Consider the following 21,406-nt stretch of genomic DNA (forward strand, 5'->3'; position numbering starts at 1 on the left):
GTTTTTTGCCTACAACTCCCATCAGCCCCAGCCATTGGCCATGCTGGCTGGGGCTGATGGGAGTTCTAGGCAAAAAACATCTGGAGAGCTACCGTTGGCCACCCCTGGAGTACTGTATAGGTGAGCTTGAGTCACCTTTCCTCTGTGTGGATTCAAGCAACTTACATCATGAATAAAAATCCAAGTAAAGCCAGCAATGAAAGAGATTAAAACTCAAAATAGGGAGGAAGAACCTGTATGCTGCTCTGTGTGGATTCCTGGAAAACCACAAAAACACCTAGGCATAAACCAGAAGCAGTGAAATAACTTAAAATCACTCCTTACTGAATATTTGAAGTGAATCAAACCATCAGTCCCATTAAGTTCAGGATTGTTTGCCCAGGGGGGTCCCGAACCTGCTTGAGCCTGTGGGTACGGTGGCTCCGCGGTAGAGCATCTGCTTGATAAGCAGAAGGTCCCAGGTTCAATCCCCGGCATCTCCAATTAAAAAAGGTCCAGGCGAGTGGGCGTGAAAAACCTCAGCTTGAGACCCTGGAGAGCCGCTGCCAGTCGGAGTAGACAAGACTGACTTTGATGGACACATTACTTACCACCTGGCCTTTAACTGGAGATGCGGGGAATTGAACCTGGGACCTTCTGCTTGCCAAGCAGATACTCAGCCACTCTTAAACCAAAGGCTGGCCTTCCTAAACATGCTTCCCTGGGTGCAGAGGTCCATCAGTGGCTATTAGCCACAGTGTGTGTTGGCCACTGTGTGACACAGAGAGTTGGACTGGATGGGCCATTGGCCTGATCCGACATGGCTTCCCTTATGTTCCCTGATAGCCTTCCCTGCCTGTGTGGCAAAGTTGTGCTTTGTCCAGATGTCGCAAATGTGATTCTGTGTGGGTCAATACAGACAGCAGGCGGTGAGTTCTCCCGAAGCCTGCCATTAGCCCTGAGTCTTCAGGAACGAAAGGGATTAGAATTGCCGTCCCGTAAATGTGCATCCGCAGAGCTAATTCTTCACAGGCTGGAATGGAAAATGCCGTTTTCATTTTTCCCGTGGCTTTGGAATGCAGGCAGACCTCTCGCTCTCCGTCTTTCAGGCATGGAATAGGTTTAGAAAAACTGCACGGGCCAACATTCTGAAATCCTTTCAAGATGTCCGTTTTATCTCAGATTTTGACATAAAGCTTTTCCTTCGCAAGAGCACGCTGGAATGGTTTCTGTGGAGGAACGGAGAAGGGGAAACATCCAGACGGAATGAAAAAAAAAATCACAAAAATGAATGCTGGAAAATGTCTCTGAGCAGAGCACCGCCTGGGGTTGGCCCCCAGAACAGGAGTGTTTGTTGACTGCTGACGGGGGCTAAATATCCCCTTGAATGTGCCCCAGAATCATTGGGCAATGGCAGGCATCCACACAGGCAGCGAAGTACAAGGAAAGGGCACCCGAGCAAGTGCAGAATGAATGCTGCTTGCCGCAGACTCGAGGGAGAGAAGATCCTCTTGATCTGCTGGGATATTTGACCCCTTTGGATGGTCACTTGGCTAGATTGGGCCTGCTCTTGACTAAATAATGAGAAGCACCATAGGAAGACTTTTGCCTGAGGGAGGGGCTGCTCAAAACAGCTGGCCTCTAAAGACATTTCTGGATCCCTTGACTTAAGTTTCATGCTTCTTGCTAGGTGACTTTGTGCGTGGTCAAAGGCATTTTTTGGGATTTGCGTTTGTATTTATATGGACAGGGAAAACCTCGTGTTTTATAACAGGACACGGGTGAGTCACGGGTTCTTGCAACTGTGCTGCCTTTGGCCGAAGGGGCACCTTCGACACATTGTCTATGGTTTTCTGGTTTCTGCATTAACCCAAAGGGCGTGACATTCTCTTCCCGCCTCCTGCTTCTCCTTTCTAACCAATTCACCCACCCCCAAATAGGTTTTCCAGCCAGAATGCCTTCCTGGACATTTCCTCTGCGTTTTTCCCCCTACAAGTTCTATAGTTAGCTTTGAACTTTTCCCTTGAAAATTTTTAGCCTCTGAAATGTGAATCTTCTGGGAATCATTTCCTTGGTGAGCCAGAGACCAGGTACAACTTGACCTTCTGCCTGATATTGGGAGCGGGGCTGCTTCACAACCTCTCTGCTGATCGTGAGCCAGCCCTGGAATCTGGAGAAGAGTCGGAAAGTAACCGCAGGATGTCACGGGCTGGGGCCGGGTCAGGCGAAGTCCAGGGGCAGTCCAAGGTCTGTAGCTGGTGAGCAAAGAGGGTCCAAGGCGCCAAAACCGAATCACAGTCCGGGTATCGCAGGTCAGAGCTTCAGAAGCCGAAGTCGGGGGGGTCCAGAAGTCAAAGCCGAAGTCGGGTCCAGAAGCCAAAGTCAGAAGCCGAAGTGGATGCTAGAACGTCAGGTAAGTGACTAGTTGCTTCCACAAAGCCTCCTCCCAAAGCCCACAGCTATATAGCCCTCTGCTGTCTGTTGCCCATTTGGGCTAATTGCTGGCTCAGAGAGGCAGCCAGGATCCTGCTGAGACTCAAGCACCCTCACTCCTAGAAGGGCCAGAATCCTTTCAAAACTCAGGGCTCAGGGAGCGTCTTGCTCGTGAGCGTGCCGCCCTCCTCCGATCCCTGAGGTCCTGACGGAGGCGGTCACGCACACGAGCCCCCCGAGAGGCAGTTCTCCATCCAGCACTTCTTGCCCTTAGAACTAAGCACTGCCCTTCCCATCAACTTCCACCCACCCACCCACATGCCATTGTAATAACATCTCTGCATGTCTGTTCAGAGGTGCTTCATTTCATCTCCAGCGCGTGTCTGAAGAGCACAGGGGCAGTGGATGACCACTGGAGGAGGAGAAAAAGAAATTGGATTTATATCCCGCCTTATACTCTGAATCTCAGAGCGGTCACAATCTCCTTTACCTTCTTCCCCTCCCCCCCCCCAACAACAAACACCCTGTGAGGCGGGAGGGGCTGAGACAGCTCTTGCAGCAACTGCCTTTTCAAGGACAACTCTTGCGAGAGCCATTCCAGCAGCTGCGAGTGGGGGAGTGGGGAATCGAACCCGGTATCTCCCAGATAAGAGAGCTGTGGCTGACCCAAGGCCATTCCAGTGAGTGCAAGTGGAGGAGCGGGGAATCAAACCCGGTTCTCCCAGATAAGAGAGCTCTGGCTGACCCAAGGCTATTCCAGTGAGTGCAAGTGGAGGAGTGGGGAATCAAACCCGTTCTCCCAGATAAGAGAGCTCTGGCTGACCCAAGGCCATTCCAGTGAGTGCAAGTGGAGGAGCAGGGAATCAAACCCGTTCTCCCAGATAAGAGAGCTATGGCTGACCCAAGGCCATTCCAGCAGGTGCAAGTGGAGGAGTGGGAAATCAAACCCGCTTCTCCCAGATAAGAGCTCTGGCTGACCCAAGGCCATTCCAGCAGCTGCAAGTGGAGGAGGGGGGAATCAAACCCGGTTCTCCCAGATAAGAGAGCTCTGGCTGACCCAAGGCCATTCCAGCAGGTGCAAGTGGAGGAGCGGGGAATCAAACCCGGTTCTCCCAGATAAGAGAGCTCTGGCTGACCCAAGGCCATTCCAGCAGGTGCAAGTGGAGGAGCGGGGAATCAAACCCGGTTCTCCCAGATAAGAGAGCTCTGGCTGACCCAAGGCCATTCCAGCAGGTGCAAGTGGAGGAGTGGGAAATCAAACCCGCTTCTCCCAGATAAGAGCTCTGGCTGACCCAAGGCCATTCCAGCAGCTGCAAGTGGAGGAGGGGGGAATCAAACCTGGTTCTCCCTGATAAGAGTTCGTGCACTTCACTGCTACACTAAGTTGAAATTGGCTCTCAAAGTATCAGACGATGTGATCTTTCCAGTCAAATCCTGCCAGGTTGCTCATGATAGGAGCACGTTGCTCTTCTGGGCAGGGTCGGTATGATGCATTCGAAGGGGGGCAGCTCAGTCACAGTTTCTCTCCAGCCTGGAGCCAACATAGTGTAGTCGTGGTTAAGAGCAGCAAGCTCTAATCTGGAGAGAGCCAGGTTTGATTCCCTGCTCCTTCTCCATGTGAAGCCAGCTGGGTGATCTTGGGGCAGGCGCTGTTCCCTCCGAACTCCCCCAGCCCCACCTGCCTCACAAGGTTGTGGGGGAGAAGACGGGAAGGCAATCGTAAACTGCTTTGAGACTCTTTAAGGTAGACAAAAGTCAAGGGAGTCCCTTGTGCAAGCACCAGTCGTTTCCGACTCTGGCGTGACGTCGCTTTCACGGCAGACTTTTTACGGGGTGGTTTGCCCTTGCCTTCCCCAGTCCTCTACGCTTTCCCCCCAGCAAGCTGGGGACTCCTTTGACCGACCTCGGAAGGATGGAAAGCCGAGTCTACCCTGAGTCGGCTACCTGAACCCAGCTTCCGCCGGGATCGAACTCAGGTCGTGAGCAGAGAGCTTGGACTGCAGTACTGTAGCTTTACCACTCTGTGCCACTGGGCTGCTTAAGGTAGATAAAAGGGGGATGTCAAAACCAGCTATGAGGATAGAGATTCACATAGACAGTGGTGTCGGTCTGAAGCAATAGAGCAAACTTGCATCCAATGCGTTGTTGGTCTTAAAGGTGCCATTGGACTCAAAACCAGCTGTTCTTCTGATTGGGAGAACCGGGTTCGATTCCCCACTCCTGCTCCACATGAAGCCTGCTGGATGACTTTGGGCCTCTCAAGGTGCCTGTTGTGGGGAGTGGAAGGGAAGGAGATTGTAAGCCACTTTGAGACTCCTAACAGCGGAGAAAAGCGGGTATAAGAATGGATTCTCCTTCCTTGGGTAGTCCTCTTGCTTCAGCCTGCATAATGGGCTCGTTTTGAGGATGAAAAAGGGCGTAGCAGCTTCTTTCTATAACCTTCAAGACAGATCAGCTAAGAGCACTAGTGGAATCGATGGCATTATGCCGCACAGACAAACGGCATAATTGTGCCTCTTTAAAATCACGCCCCTCTCCAAAATCCACCCCCAAAATCTCCAGGAATTTCAGGGACACAAAATCTATTGTCCATCCCCAGACCAAAGGAAGCCAGGCTATGCTCCACACCGGCCAGGGCTTTTTCGGTGGTGGCACCAGCAATGCGGAGTGCCCTCCTGGAAGCCATAAGGGCCCTGCGGGATCTTTCACAATTCCGCAGGGCCTTTAAAACTGAACTGTTTCGACAGGCCTTCGACACCTGAATCCAGGAGAGAACCACCACCCCTCACCGCTGAGGAGCTACGAATATCATGAGATCGTTAACAGAGAAAATAAAGATCCTGCCACATCAAAATGTATAGCACCACAAAATGTTTTAAATCTGTTATATTGGTTTAAAATTGTTTTATATAACTGATCGTTAGCCGCCCTGAGTCCACTTGCGGAGAGGGTGGGATATAAATTTAAAGTAATTAAATAAATAAAATAAGCAAGCAGTTAGCAATTCCTGAACAGAACCAGTCTACTGTGGACTCTGCCATCCCACCAGTTCCACAGTGCCCTCTTTGAGAGCCAGTTTGGTGTAGTGGTAAAGTGTGTGGACTCTTATCTGGGAGAACCAGGTTTGATTCCCCACTCCTCCACTTGCACGTGCTGGAATGGCCCTGGGTCAGCCATAGCTCTGGAAGAAGTTGTCCTTGAAAGGGCAGCTGCTGTGAGAGCCCTCTCCAGCCCCACCCACCTCACAGGGTGTCTGTTGTGGGGGGAGAAGATAAAGGGGATTGTAAGCCCCTCTGAGTCTCCGATTCAGAGAGAAGGGCAGGGTATAAATCTGCAGTCTTCTTCCTGCTAATATTCTGTGCTAGATCTGGTGCTGTGTTCATTGCTACATTTCACGAAGTAGCAAATCAACCGTGTCAGAATATGAAGGAACTACAAAGAATTCAGAGAGTTACCGTGGATGTTCAGAATGAAGACTCTTTAAAGGGCGGTGCAAAAAGCAATGGGATTAAATCCATTAAGGACAGCTGCAAAGTATTAGTAAAGAAAAGCAGTATGTAGAATCTGAGAGGGGTGTGAGCGGGTGGATAGCCCAGGTGAGTGTCATGGGTGCTGGGGACCCTGCAGAAGAAGCCGAGCCTGCAGAAGAAACTGTGCCCCTGCCACCTGCACCAGTGCCCCTGCCTCCTGCTGGAGAAGATCCAAGCCCCCCTGCCTCGCCCTCTCGGGTGGCTCGTGTGCGTGACCGCCTTCGTCAGGACCTCAGGGATCGGAGGAGGGCGGCACGCTCACGAGCAAGACGCTCCCTGAGCCCTGAGTTTTGAAAGGATTCTGGCCCTTCTAGGAGTGAGGGGGCTTGAGTCTCAGCAGGATCCTGGCTGCCCTCTGAGTCACAATTAGCCCAAATGGGCAACAGACAGCAGAGGGCTATATAGCTGTGGGCTTTGAGGGAAGGCTTTGTGGAAGCAACTAGTCACTTACCTGACGTTCTAGCATCCACTTCGGCTTCTGGACCCCCTGACTTCGGCTTCTGCACCTCTGACCTACGATACCTGGACTGTGATTCGGTTTTGGCGCTTTGGACCCTCCTTGCTACTCAGCTACAGACCTTGGACCGCCCCCGGACTTCACCTGGCCTGGCCCCAGCCCGTGACAGTGAGCCCATTCTCATCAGAAGATAAGCAGAGCGTCCCCTGGTTGGTATTCAGATGGGAGACCATTGAAGGAGTCCAGGGTTGCTATGCAGAAGCAGGTAATCGCGAACCACCTTTTTCATCTCTTGCCCTGACTTGAGCTGGCTAGTCTGATCCCCTCAGACTGCAGAAACTAAGCAGGGTCAGCTCCGGTTAGTATTTGCATGGGAAACCAACACAGAAGTCCAGGGCTGCTACGCAGAGGCTGACAATAGCAAACCACCTCCATTCGTCAACACCATGGCAGGGTAACCAAACTTGCTTAACGTAAGAGCCACATCAAATAAATGTCAGATGTTTGAGAGCCGGAGGGAAGGAGGGAGAGGTGTAAAGAAAACAACTTTACATTTTTGTTGTTCAGTCGCACAGTTGAGTCCCACTCTGCGACTCCATGAACCAAGTCACGCCAGGCCCTCCTGTCTTCCATCATCCTCCGAAGTCTGCTCAAATCTTTTAAAAACCCCTGGGCCAAGAGAGGCTAGACTGAAGACAACCAGGGAGCAAGCCTTTTCAGCAATGGCCCCTCGATGGTGGAACCAACTTCCAGAGATGGTGCGAGCCCTGCGGGACCTGAATCAATTCCGCAGGGCTTGCAAAACCATTCTCCTTCAGCTTGCTTTTAAGTTAGAACCTGGCTAAACCGACCTGTAACCATCTAGTCATCTTATGCATGATTGTGATCTATAGCACCTTATAGTACCTGTTTTATCTATTTTAATTAACTTATGTAGTTGAATTGTATTTTTAAAACTCCTGTTTACATTGTATTTTATCCAAATCATGGTATTCCATGTCTGTGAGCCGCCCTGAGCCCGCCTTTGGCGGGGGAGGGCGGGATAGAAAAATAAATTTACTTTACTCTACTTTACTTTACTTTACTTACTCACTTACTTTACTTTACTTACTTACAAATTCATGTTAGTTACATTAGTAACGCTGTCCAGCCATCTCATCTTTTGCCATCCCCTTCTTCTTTGGCCTTCTGTCTTTCCCAGCATCAGGATCTTCTCCAGGGATTGCTCCCTTCGCATTGGGTGGCCAAAGTATTTGAGTTTCAGCTTCAGCATCTGACCCTCCAAGGAACAGTCAGAGTTGATTTTCCTTAGTACTGACTGGATCTTCTTGCAGTCCAAGGGACTCTCAAGAGTCTTCTCCAGCACCTTCTTCTTAAGTGGGCAATTAATGTAAATAAAGAAATACAGATGGAAACTTGGGAATATCTTTGGAAGAATTCTATAAAGCTTTCAACATGTCATAGTATTGATAACTGTTTTAAAATGAAGTATAGATGGTATATAACTCCTAAAAAGTTGGCAAAGATGAACAATAAGATGCCAGATAGATGTTGGAAGTGTAAGAAACATGAAGGTTCTTTTTACCATATGTGAAAGAGCAAAAAAGTATTGGCAGATGATTCAACAAGAAATATCTAGGATCTTGGGATATGAAATCAAGAAAGTCGCGGAGACTTTTCTGTTGGGATTATATGTGGAAAAATTTCCAAAAGATAGAACTATAATTTGGTACTTGCTCTCAGCTGCTAGGACATTGTATGTACAGTTGTGGAAGCAAGAAAGAATACCAGAGAAATGGGATTGGATTATAAAAGTTATAACATGGAGTGAAATGGACAAATTGACCAGAATTTTAAGAGACTATGATCTAGAAACTTTTAAGTTCGAGTGGAAGAAGTTTAGAAGTTATATAGAAAAAGAGTGGAAAATAAAAGGACATTGGACAATTTTTGATAATGATAAAGTCTTAAAAGAAAGAAAAATAGAAATTTTTGTTTTATTAGTTAAGGGTACCTTTAAATATTAGGATTTTAAGTATACAACACCGGCAGGGGTCAAGTAACAGGGGGAGGAGGGGTTAGAAAAGTAATATATGGGATAGATAAAAAGAAGTAATTAATAATGCAAGAATTGATTGTTACCATATGTTACTGGAATAAAATTGTTTTAAACACACACAAAAAAGAGTCTTCTCCAGCACCACATCTCAAAAGCATCTATCCTTCTGCGCTCGGCCTTCCTTATGGTCCAGCTCTCACAGCCATCACACTTTAACTTTAAATGTATTTAAATGATCTAAAGAGACAAATACCTTCTCCCAGCCAGCCAACAGGGCAGTGGGGGCTTCAAGAGCCACACAATATGTGCGAAAGAGCCACAGTTTGGCCACCCTTGCCCTATGGGGTCACCTTAAGTCAGATGCGACTTGACAGCAAAAAAAAAAAAGAAGACGTTGCGAGTAGTTAAAGGTAGATGCATTTGCTAAAAAGCTACCCGAGAAAACAGTCGGTATGCTTTAACTGGGTGATGTTCGGGTGGCAGATCCAACAGTTGGCGTTTGAGCCACCTCTTCTGAAGCGGGGTTTAGTCGCATCCCAAACTTCCCAATAATAGATGTTTAACCTCCTTCCCTAAGGAAAAGCACTGGACCAAAGGAACTGGAAGACAGCAACTACTGGATTAAACCGAAATTATTTGTACATTCCTTGGCGCAGTAACAATCCCAGTGTTGCTGCTGTCGAAGGGTCGTTTTCCATCTGTGTGCTGCCAGAAAGCAAAGTGCATCTCTCTTCCAAGAAGTAGTCTTACTGTCAAATGACATGAGACAGGCATTTCCACGATTCTTCCTCCCCGTTTGTCTAAACAGCTTTAGGATAATGAAACGGGGACTGCTGGATCTTTCTCGTCGCTTGCCATCTGTTTACCCTCAATTGTCCCCAAAGCTGTTTTTTCCTGTTGGGGGGGGGGCTGGCTTATTGGTATCCCCACCCTGCAACAGACAATGCACATTGATGGGGAGCTGATTCTGAGTGGATAAAAGGCACAAAGGGAAGGTCCCTGCTGCGTTTCTACTCACAAATTGCCACCCGGGAACCAGCTGCTACAGTATACCTGCAAATCCCCATGGAGAACTTGTATGGTTTGTAGCATCTGGGTACACTCTGATGGTGGGTGGGTGAAACAGGTCTTCCATGTTCTAATCTAGGACAACCCCCTAACCACTGCTATGCTCTGCCTCATTGACCTTTGTTGTGCAAATCTAAATGTCCTTGACTAATAAAAGACAGACAGCTGAGGTCCAGGTGAAGGAGGAAAAAATAAAAGCAGGGCCTTTTTTTGGTAGAAAAAAGCCCAGCAGGAACTTATTTGCATATTAGGCCACACACCCCTGGAGCCAAGCCAGATGGAACTGCGTTCTTGTGCATTCCTGCTCCAAAAAAGCGGGCCCAGAGGAGGGCGACAAAGATAATAATAATAATAATAATAATAATAATAATAATAATAATAATAATAATAATAATAATAATAATAATAATAATAATAATATTTAATTTGTATCCCGCCCTCCCCGCCGAAGCAGGCTCAGGGTGGCTCACATAACATAACCTAAAATACAAGGATTACAACAATAAAAACAACTATTACACAACATTTTACAATTCACTTATATATACTATTACATTAAAACCATCTAATTAAAACCATCAAATTCAATTCCAGCATTCTTGGTGCTACATTCTTGGTGTTTCTCATCTTACAGAGTTTTTCGTGACGACGGTACAATAGAATCCACATTAGGAAAAGGCCAACTGATAGAGGGTAGTCTTGCAGGCCCTGCGGAATTGGGCAAGACTCCCCGGGGCCCGCACCTCCTCTGGTAATTGGTTCCACCAGTGGGGAGCTGTGATCGAAAAGGCCCTTTCTCTTGTAGCTTTCAGTTTGGCCTCTTTCAGCCCAGGGATTGTCAACAGATTTTGCGAACCAGATCTCAGTACCCTCTGGAGCACATATGGGGAGAGATGGTCCCTAAGGTAGGCAGGTCCTCGGCCATATAGGGCTTTAAAGGTAATAACCAGCACCTTGTAACGAATCCGGTACACAATTGGCAGCCAGTGCAGTTCCTGCAGCCTCAGCTGTATGTACTCCCACTTAGGGAGCCCCGATAGCAGCCTGGCTGCCGCATTCTGCATTAGCTGCAGTTTCCAGGTTCGGCACAAGGGCAGCCCCATGTAGAGGGCATTACAGTAGTCCAACCTCGAGGTGACCGTTGCATGGATCACTGTTGCCAGGTCGTCGTGCTCCAGGAAGGGGGCCAACTGCCTCGCCCACCTAAGATGAAAAAAAGGCAGATTTAGCAGTGGCTGCTATCTGGGCCTCCATTGACAGGGAAGGCTCCAGTAGCACCCCCAAGCTCTTGACCTTGTGCGCCGTTTCCAATGGCGCACCATCAAAAGCTGGTAGGGGGATTTCCCCTCCTAGACCGCCACAGCTCAGGCAAAGGACCTCTGTCTTCGCTGGATTCAACTTCAACCTACTCAGCCTGAGTCATCCTGCCACAGCTTGCAACGCCAGGTCCAGATTTTTTGGGACGCAGCCAGGCCGGCCGTCCATCAGTAGATAGAGCTGGGTGTCATCAGCATATTGGTGACAACCCAGCCCATACCTCCGAGCAATCTGGGCAAGAGGACGCATGTAGAAGAAGAAGAAGATATTGGATTTATATCCCACCCTCCACTCCGAAGAGTCTCAGAGCGGCTCACAATCTCCTTTACCTGCCTCCCCCACAACAGACACCCTGTGAGGTGGGTGGGGCTGAAGAGGGCTCTCACAGCAGCTGCCCTTTTAAGGACAACCTCTGCCAGGGCTATGGCTTACCCAAGGCCATGCTAGCAGGTGCAAGTGGAGGAGTGGGGAATCAAACCCGGTTCTCCCAGATAAGAGTCCGCACACTTAATCACTACACCAAACTGGCTGTAGATGTTAAACAACTTCGGGAAGAGCACTGCCCCCTGTGGCATCCCACAATTAAGAGGATGCCTCTGGGACAGTTCTCCCCCAATTGCCACCCTTTGTCCCCAACCATCAAGGAAAGAGGAAAGCATTGTAAGGCCAACCCCTGAATCCCCACGTTGGCGAGGCAGCGGGTCAGTAACTGATGGTCGACCGTATCAAACGCAGCCGATAGGTCTAACAACATCAGCACTGCCGAGCCGCCTCGATTCAAATGCCACTGGAGGTCATCCACCAGGGCGACGAGCACTGTCTCCGTCCCTTGACCCGGACGAAAGCCAGACTGGTGAGGATCTAGGATGGAAGCGTCACCCAGAAAACTCTGCAACGCTACTGCCCTCTCAATAATTTTGCCCAAAAAGGGCAAATTTGACACTGGTCGGTAATGAGCCAATTCGGCCGGATCTGATGTAGCCTTTTTCAGGAGAGAGCGGACCACAGCCTCTTTAAGAGGCGTTGGAAAACGCTCCTCCGAGAGGGATCTATTTATGATGTCCCATATAGGACACCTAAGCTTCCTCTGACAAGCTTTAATTAGCCAGGAGGGGCACGGGTCCAGATCACAAGTTGTTGGGCTTACAGTAGAGAGGATTCTGTCAACTGCCTCCAAGCTGAGTGTGTCGAAGCATTCCAAAACTGAACCAGAAGACAGGCACGGGGCCTCGAGTTCACGTACTGTATCCAATGTGGCGGGGAGGTCGTGGCGGAGCGACGAGATCTTATCTGAAAAAAATTTCACAAAAGCCTCACAGCCTATCTTCAATTGCCTAGAATTTAGCCTGCCTTCCAGCAGTGTTGTAAGATTCCAAATTGTCCTAAACAATTGCGCTGGGCGCGAATTTGCAGATGCAATCTTGGCCACAAAGTAAGTCGTCTTTGTGACTTTGACTGCCATCTCATAGGACCTCTTAAACTCTCTATAAGATGTTCTAGTCGCTTTGTCTCGAGTATGCCGCCATTGCCTCTCTAACCGTCTGAGCACTCGTTTCAGCTGTCGCAGCTCCGGGGTATACCACAGGGCTAGCTTAATACAAGGGTGCAGAGGGCGTTGAGGTGCGAACTCATCGATTACTCTGGAAAGCCGGCCATGCCAGGACTCAGCCAGATCATCAAAAGAATCGCCAGGGGGCCAGGGATCCCGTAGAGCCATTTGGAACCGCTCAGGGTCCATCAGACTCCGTGGGCAAGCCAAAATAAGCTCGCCGCCCAAATGGGCTTGGGGTGGAACATCCACATGAACCTTGAGGGCAAAGTGGTCCGAGCCTGGCACCGCCTCTGCAGTAATATCGTCCACCAAAACCCCAGCCCCAAAGACCAAATCTAACATGTGCCCCGCCCGGTGAGTGGGCGATGTAACAAATTGGGAGAGTCCTAGTGTCGCCATTAATGACACTAGGTCTATCGCCTGACTGGAGGCCGCGTCGTCAGCATGGACACTGAAGTCACCCAGGATCACAAGCCTTGGGTACTCCAATGCCCAGCCTGCTACGGCCTCGATCAGGAATGGTAAGGCGCTGGCTGATGTGTTAGGCGGACGGTACACCAGCCACATTGCCAACCCCTCCCCAACGTCCCACGCCAGACCAGCACATTCAATACCATTGATCTCCAGGGCCGGGAGAGCCCTAAAGGAGTAAGCCTCTCGTATGACTAGAGCCACCCGTCTCCCCCGCCTGCTAGTCCATGACTGGTGAAAGACTGAGTAGCCAGGGGGAGCCGTTTGAGAGAGGGCCACAATGTCTCCCTCTCGCACCCAGGTCTCAGTCACGCAAGCCAGGTCGACGTCCTGCTCAAGCAGAAACTCTCGGAGGACCGAGGTCTTATTATTTATGGACCTGGCATTGCATAACACCAATGACGGAGGCGAGTAATTCAACCTGGCCCCACTACCTGTCACCGTCGGGGTGGGGCACAGACTGGAAGGTGGCCAAGCACCACCTTGTCTCGGCCTCCTTCCCTTATATTGATGTCTGTTCCTACCGTCAGACCTTCTCCTCCCCTGGAGTACTGGAATCCCCAGGCCGGTCATCTCCCCCTGGTCTCTACTTCAGCCTCAACCAATATAGAAAGCACAACTCACACCCTGCAATTTATTAACTCCCCAACCCGCTCCGTCCTTGCTAATCCAATTCCCCTTAATTTACCAGCCTGCCAATTCTAAAAGTTAACCAACCAATTAAGCCCCAGCCCACAATCTCCCTTTTAAATGAATTAGCTAAAATATTTAAAATAATTCTAATGGCATTACTAATTATAAAAACCCTCCCCAACAATAGAACACCCTTAGTTAATTTGACAAAAATATCCTATTCTCTCTGAAAGCCAATCAGTTCAAGATGGTGAGGGGTGTGGAGACCAAGTCCTATGAGGAAAGGTTGAAGGAGCTGGGGATGTTTAGCCTGGAGAGGAGGCGGCTGAGAGGTGATAGGATCACCATCTTCAAGCACTTGAAGGGCTGTCCTATAGAGGATGGGGTGGAATTGTTTTCTGTGGCCCCAGAAGGTAGGACCAGAACCAGTGGGTTGAAATTAAATCAGAAGAGTTTCTGGCTCAACATTAGGAAGAACTTTCTGACCGTTAGAGCGGTTCCTCAGTGGAATAGGCTTCCTCGGGAGGTGGTGGGCTCTCCTTCCTTGGAGGTTTTTAAACAGAGGCTAGATGGCCACCTGACAGCAATGAAGATCCTGTGAATTTAGGGGGAGGTGTTTGTGAGTTTAGAGCAGTTCCTCAGTGGAACAGGCTTCCTCGGGAGGTGGTGGGCTCTCCTTCCTTGGAGGTTTTTAAACAGAGGCTAGATTGCCACCTGACAGCAATGAAGATCCTGTGAATTTAGTGGGAGGTATTTGTGAGTTTCCTGCATTATGCAGGGGTTTGGACTAAATGACCCTAGAGGTCCCTTCCAACTCTGTGATTCTGATCATCCTTCAGGAGGTGGTGTGCTCTCCTTCCTTGGACGTTTTTAAGCAGAGGCTAGATGGCCATCTGACAGCAATGAAGATCCTGTGAATTGAGGGGGAGGTGTTTGTGAGATTCCTGCATTGTGCAGAGGTTGGACTAGATGACCCTGGAGGTCCCTTCCAACTCCATGATTCTATGAGGATGCTGCACTGGATGGACCAGTGGTCTGATCCAGCAGGACTCTTTGTACGATCTTATCAGGGGAAGGCCTTGGCCTCTGTGCCCTGTTGCTGGCCCTCTAGAGCAGCAGTCCCCAACCTTTTTGACACCGGGGACCAGTTTTTGGAAGACAATTTTTCCCTGGACTGGGGGGGAGGGGCGGCAATGGTTTTAGGATGATACAATTGTGCACTTTATGTTGGTGTTGGTTAAGTGTGCAGACTCTTTTCTGGGAGAACTGGATTTGATTCCTCACTCCTCCACTTGCAGCTGCTGGAATGGCCTTGGGTCAGCCATAGCTCTCGCAGAGTTGTCCTTGAAAGGGTATCTGCTATGAGAGCTCTCTCAGCCCCACTCACCTCACAGGGTATCTGTTGTTGGGGAGGAGGATAAAGGAGATTGTGAGCCATGAATCCAGTTTCGTATTATTATTATTATTAATATTCCATTGTAATATATAATGAAACAATTATACAACTCACAGACTGGTTGCTAACAGGCCATGGACTGGACCGGTCCATGGACTGGGGGTTGGGGACCCCTGCTCTAGAGGAACTGGTCAGCCACTGCATGAGACTGGATACTGGACCAGATGGACCACCAGTCTGATCCAGCAGGGCTCTCCTGATGTTCTTATGAAAGTCTCTCTGCCCTGTTGTTGGCCCTCCAGAGGAACTGGTTGGCCCCTGTGTGAGACAGGATGCTGAACTTGATGGGCCTTCACTGGTCTGATCCAGCAGGCCTCTTCTGATGTTCCTATGAAGGCCTCGGCCTCTCTGCCCTGTTGTTGGCCCTCCAGAGGAACTGGTTGGCCACTGTGTGAGACAGGATGTTGGACTAGATGGACCCTCCCTGGTCTGATCCAGCAGGGCTCTCCTGATGTTCTTATGAAAGTCTCTCTGCCCTGTTGTTGGCCCTCCAGAGGAACTGGTTGGCCCCTGTGTGAGACAGGATGTTGGACTAGATGGACCCTCCCTGGTCTGATCCAGCAGGGCTCTCCTGATGCTCTTATGAAAGTCTCTCTGCCCTGTTGTTGGCCCTCCAGAGGAACTGGTTGGCCCCTGTGTGAGACAGGATGCTGAACTTGATGGACCTTCACTGGTCTGATCCAGCAGGCCTCTTCTGATGTTCCTATGAAGGCCTCGGCCTCTCTGCCCTGTTGTTGGCCCTCCAGAGGAACTGGTTGGCCACTGTGTGAGACAGGATGTTGGACTAGATGGACCCTCCCTGGTCTGATCCAGCAGGGCTCTCCTGATGTTCTTATGAAAGTCTCTCTGCCCTGTTGTTGGCCCTCCAGAGGAACTGGTTGGCCCCTGTGTGAGACAGGATGCTGAACTTGATGGACCTTCACTGGTCTGATCCAGCAGGCCTCTTCTGATGTTCCTATGAAGGCCTCGGCCTCTGTGCCCTGTTGTTGGCCCTCCAGAGGAACTGGTTGGCCACTGTGTGAGACAGGATGTTGGACTAGATGGACCCTCCCTGGTCTGATCCAGCAGGGCTCTCCTGATGTTCTTCTCAGGAGAAGACCTCGGCCTCTCTGCCCTGTTGTTGGCCCTCCAGAGGAACTGGTTGGCCCCTGTGTGAGACAGGATGTTGGACTAGATGGACCCTCCCTGGTCTGATCCAGCAGGGCTCTCCTGATGTTCTTCTCAGGAGAAGGCCTCGGCCTCTCTGCCCTGTTGTTGGCCCTCCAGAGGAACTGGTTGGGGGCCACTGGGTGAGACAGGAGGCTGGACTAGATGGACCCTCACTGGTCTGACCCAGGAGGGCTCTTCTGATGTTCTTATGAAGGCCTCAGCCTCTATGCCCTGTTGTGGGCCCTCCAGAGGAACTGGTTGGCCACTGTGTGAGACAGGATGCTGGATTAGATGGACCCTCACTGGTCTGATCCAGCAGGGCTCTTCTAATGTTCTGGCTAATCTGGAATCATTTCGTCAGGGCCTTTTTTGTAGAAAATCCCCAGCCGGAACTCATTTTCATAATAGGCCACACCCCCTGATATCACCATTGTTTAGCAAAAAAAGCCCATCAGAAGCTCATTTGCATCTTAGGCCACACACCCTGATGCCCAGTCAGCCTGAACTGCGTTCCTGTGCGTTCCTGCTCCCCCACCACCACCAAAAAGAAAAAGAAAAAAGAGCCCTGCATCTTGTTATCATTACACTCCATATCTCCACCCAAAAGATCTGGCAGCAGGTAATGTGAGAGCCCTCTGCCCTGGGGAGCCACTGGCGGTCTGAGCACTGAACCTGATGGACCAAAAGACAGATTCACGAGGTTCCATGCAAGTTTTACTCTGCAGGAAAAGTGAAGAATTGCCTCTCTTGAACAAAAATGCAAAGTAACAACCTGTTGCTTGTGTCCCTGGTCTATTTCCCAGGCTTTGGTGTTCATCATTCAGACATCACTGTGTTACAGGGTTTTGAGTCCAGCAGCACCTTCAGGACCAACCAAGTTTAATTCTGGATGTGTCTGAAGAAGATGATGATATTGGATTTATATCCCGCCCGATACTCTGAATCTCAGAGTGGTCACGATCCCCTTCAGCTTCCCCTCCCCCACGACAGAGACCCTGTGAGGTGGGTGGGGCTGAGAGAGCTCTTACGGCAGCTGCCCTTTCAAGGACAACCTCTGCCAGAGCTATGGCTGACCCAAGGCCATTCCAGCAGGTGCAAGTGGAGGAGTGGGGAATCAAACCCGGTTCTCCCAGATAAGAGTCCACACACTTAACCACTATGGCTGACCCGAGGCCATTCCGGCAGCTGCAAGTGGAGGAGTGGGGAATCAAACCCAGTTCTTCCAGATAAGAGTCCTCACACTTAACCACTATGGCTGACCCGAGGCCATTCCGGCAGCTGCAAGTGTAGGAGTGGGGAATCAAACCCGGTCCTCCCAGATAAAAGAGCTATGGCTGACCCAAGGCCATTCCAGCAGCTGCAAGTGGAGGAGTGGGGAATCAAACCCGGTTCTTCCAGATAAGAGTCTGTGCACTTAACCACTATGGCTGACAAGAGGCCATTCCGGCAGCTGCAAGAGGAGGAGTGGGGAATCAAACCTGGTTCTCCCAGATAAGAGTCTGTACACTTAACCACTATGGCTGACAAGAGGCCATTCCAGCAGCTGCAAGTGGAGGAGTGGGGAATCAAACCCAGTTCTCCCAGATAAGAGAGCTCTGGCTGACCCAAGGCCATTACAGCAGCTGCAAGTAGAGGAGTGGGGAATCAAACCTGGTTCTCCCAGATAAGAGTCTGTGCACTTAACCACTATGGCTGACCCAAGGCCATTCCAGCAGCTGCAGGTGGAGGAGTGGGGAATCAAACCCGGTTCTCCCAGATAAGAGCCCGTGCACTTAACCACCCAAGGCCATTACAGCAGCTGCAAGTAGAGGAGTGGGGAATCAAACCCGGTTCTCCCAAATAAGAGTCCACGCACTTAACCAGTATGGCTGACCTAAGGCCATTCCAGCAGCTGCAAGTGGAGGAGTGGGGAATCACACTTGATTCTCCCAGATAAGAGTCCATGCACTTAACCACTACACCATACTGTCTTGCACAGAAGTGTGCCTGCGCACAAATGCCCATATCCAGAATAAAACTGTGTTGGTCTTAAAGAGTCTACTGAACTCCGACTTTGTTCTGCTGCTTCAGACCAACACGGCTATCCACCAGAACGTGACTGTGCCGGCTGTGATGATGTGAAGATCCTGTGAATTTAGGGGGAGGTGTTTGTGAGTTTCCTGCATTGTGCAGGGGGTTGGACTAGATGACCCTGGAGGTCCCTTCCAACTCTAGGATTCTAGGATTCTTCAGGAGGTGGTGGGCTCTCCTTCCTTGGAGGTTTTTAAGCAGAGGCTGGATGACCATCTGACAGCAATGAGGATTCTGTGAATTTAGTGGGAGGTGTTTGTGAGTTTCCTGCATTGTGCAGGGGGTTGGACTAGATGACCCCGCAGGTCCCTTCCAACTCTTGGATTCTATGTCTTTTTTTGTTTTATTACAAAATGGAAATAAATTAAATGTCTTTTCACCCTAGGCCTGTCAAGGCTGACAAACACGCCTTTGCTTTTATGCTCCTACCTCCACATTGTGAATGGTCCTCCCCCCAGCGGGCTGGCGTTGCTCCACACTCTGCTGAAATCTGTGGCAAGGAGAGGTACTGAAAGATGAAGCCGCATTTCCTGTCTTCTATGCCTGTGGTTTAACCACAAGGCTCGTGTTCCCTTCTAAGCCCGGCGGTGCTGTCCCGTGAACAAACCATTGTTTGTGTTGCTACCACATCAATGCCCCGTCGCGCATGCTGTGCCAAGGATGCAAAGGGACTTTGAGTTCCAAGGTAACGTGCGGCTGTTTAGCGAACCCCAAGCATTAGAACAGCAAATCTCGATACCCCCAGGGACAGATTTCAGTGGGAGAGAGTGCAAAAGCAGCCAGCTTTCTGGAGCACTAGCATGGTCTTCCTGTGAAACAAGCATTCAAAGCAATGTTCCTTTGTCCCTGTGTTTTTAAATTATTTTATCATTAGCGGCGGTATACAGTTATCCAGGTGAAATAAAGGCGGGGGAGGGGGACGTACCCTGTTTGATTCCATGCATTTTACAGCATGTGCCACATTATACTAGACAAATCTTCATTCTTTGGCAGAGCCGATAATTTCACAAAAAGCTTTAGAATCATCAAGTTGGAAGGGACCTAAAGGGTCATCTAGTCCAATCCCCTGCACAATGCAGGAAACACAGAAATACCTCCCCCTAAATTCACAGGATCTGCATTGCTGTCAGATGGCCATCCAGCCTCTGTTGAAAAACCTCCAAGGAAGCAGAGCCCACCACCGAATAGGCAAACTACCGACCGGTGTCCAATTTAACATTTTTAGGTAAAATTATCGAGAGGGCAGTGGCGATGCAGCTACAGAGATTTCTAGATGACGCTTCCGTCCTGGACCCGTGCCAGTCTGGCTTCCGGCCGGGTCACGGGACGGAGACGGTCCTTGTCGCCTTGGTGGATGACCTCCAGCGGCAACTGGATCGAGGCGGTGTGGCAGTGCTGATGTTATTAGATTTGTCGGCTGCATTTGATACAGTCGACCATCAGTTGCTGATCCGCCACCTCACCAACATAGGGGTAGAGGGGCTGGCCTTACAATGGCTTTCCTCCTTCCTCATGGGTCGGGGACAGAGGGTGGCGATTGGGGGTGAGTGATCCCAGAGGCGCACACTAGACTGTGGGGTGCCCCAGGGAGCAGTTCTCTCCCTGATGTTATTCATCATCTATATGCGCCCCCTCGCCCAGATTGCCCGGAGATTTGGGCTGGGTTGCCATCAATATGCAGATGACACCCAGCTCTATTTACTAATGGACGGCCGGCCCGCCTCCGACCCGGGGAACCTGGACCGGGCTTTGCAGGCTGTTGCAACGTGGCTTAGACTGAGCGGGTTGAAGTTGAACCCAGCAAAGATAGAGGTTCTCCATGTGGGTCGTGGCACTCTGGGGAAGGAAATATCTCTCCCGGCCTTTGACGGGGCGCCTCTGAAGACGGCGCAACGGGTAAAGAGCCTGGGTGTTTTACTGGAGCCTTCATTATCAATGGAGGCCCAGATAACGGCCACTGCCAAGTCAGCATTTTTTCATCTGAGGCGGGCGAGGCAGTTGGCCCCTTTCCTAGAGCGGCAGGACCTAGCAATGGTGATCCATGCGACGGTCACCTCAAGACTGGACTACTGTAACGCTCTCTACATGGGGCTGCCTCTGTACCGAACCCGGGAACTGCAGCTAGTGCAGAACGTGGCGGCCAGGCTGCTACTTGGTCTCCCAAGACGGGAGCATATACGGCCGGGACTACGCAGACTGCACTGGCTGCCGATTGTATACCGGATCCAGTACAAAGTGCTGGTCATAACCTTTAAAGCCCTATATGGCCAAGGACCGACCTACCTGAGGGACCGTCTCTCCCCGTATGAGCCCCAGAGAGCACTGAGGTCAGTAGGCAAAAACAGACTGAATATCCCTGGGCCAAAAGAAGTTAAACTTCAAAGCACCCGCACTCGGGCCTTTTCAGTCGCGGCCCCACAACTCTGGAACCAGCTCCCAGAGGAGGTGCGGGCCCTGCGGAGCTTAGACCAGTTCTGCAGGGCCTGCAAGACCGCCCTCTTCAAACAGGCGTTCACCAATGACTGAGCTAATGTTTACTGCTAAATTAATAATGTTTACCGCCAATGTTAGTTTTAGGAATGTTTTGATTACTGATTGATTGGTTTTAATGTGAACTTAATGTTTTATTATTGTACTGTTTCACTTTTAAATGTTGTTAGCCGCCCTGAGCCTGCTCCGGCGGGGGAGGGCGGGATATAAATAAAATTTTACATTACATTTTACATTACATTACACCTCCTGAAGAATCCTAGAATCCTAGAGTTGGAAGGGACCTCCATGGTCAAATAGTCCAAACCCCTGCACAATGCAGGAAACCCACAAACACCTCCCCCTAAATTCACAGGATCCTCATTGCTGTCAGATGGCCATCTAGCTTCTGTTTAACTTATTCAACAGTCTCCAGATCTTCTTCAAGAATCTTGGGGTGGTTCCGGGAGAGGGTGGGACTTGGGGAGAGGTGGGGTCCCAGCATGGTACAGTGCCATAGGACAGGGGTGGCCAACGGCAGCTCTCCAGATGTTTTTTGCCTACAACTCCCATCAGCCCCAGCCCCCAGCCATCAGCCATGCTGGCTGGGGCTGATGGGAGTTGTAGGCAAAAAAACATCTGGACAGCTACCGTTGGCCACCTCTGCCATAGAGTCCCATCTTCAAGGCATCTTCAAGGCAATCAAGGGAGCTGAACTCTGTCAGCTGGAGATTGGTTATAAAAGTGGGAGATCTCCATGCCC

Source organism: Heteronotia binoei, chromosome 21, assembly GCF_032191835.1.
Source record: "Heteronotia binoei isolate CCM8104 ecotype False Entrance Well chromosome 21, APGP_CSIRO_Hbin_v1, whole genome shotgun sequence".
Lineage (NCBI taxonomy): Eukaryota > Metazoa > Chordata > Lepidosauria > Squamata > Gekkonidae > Heteronotia > Heteronotia binoei.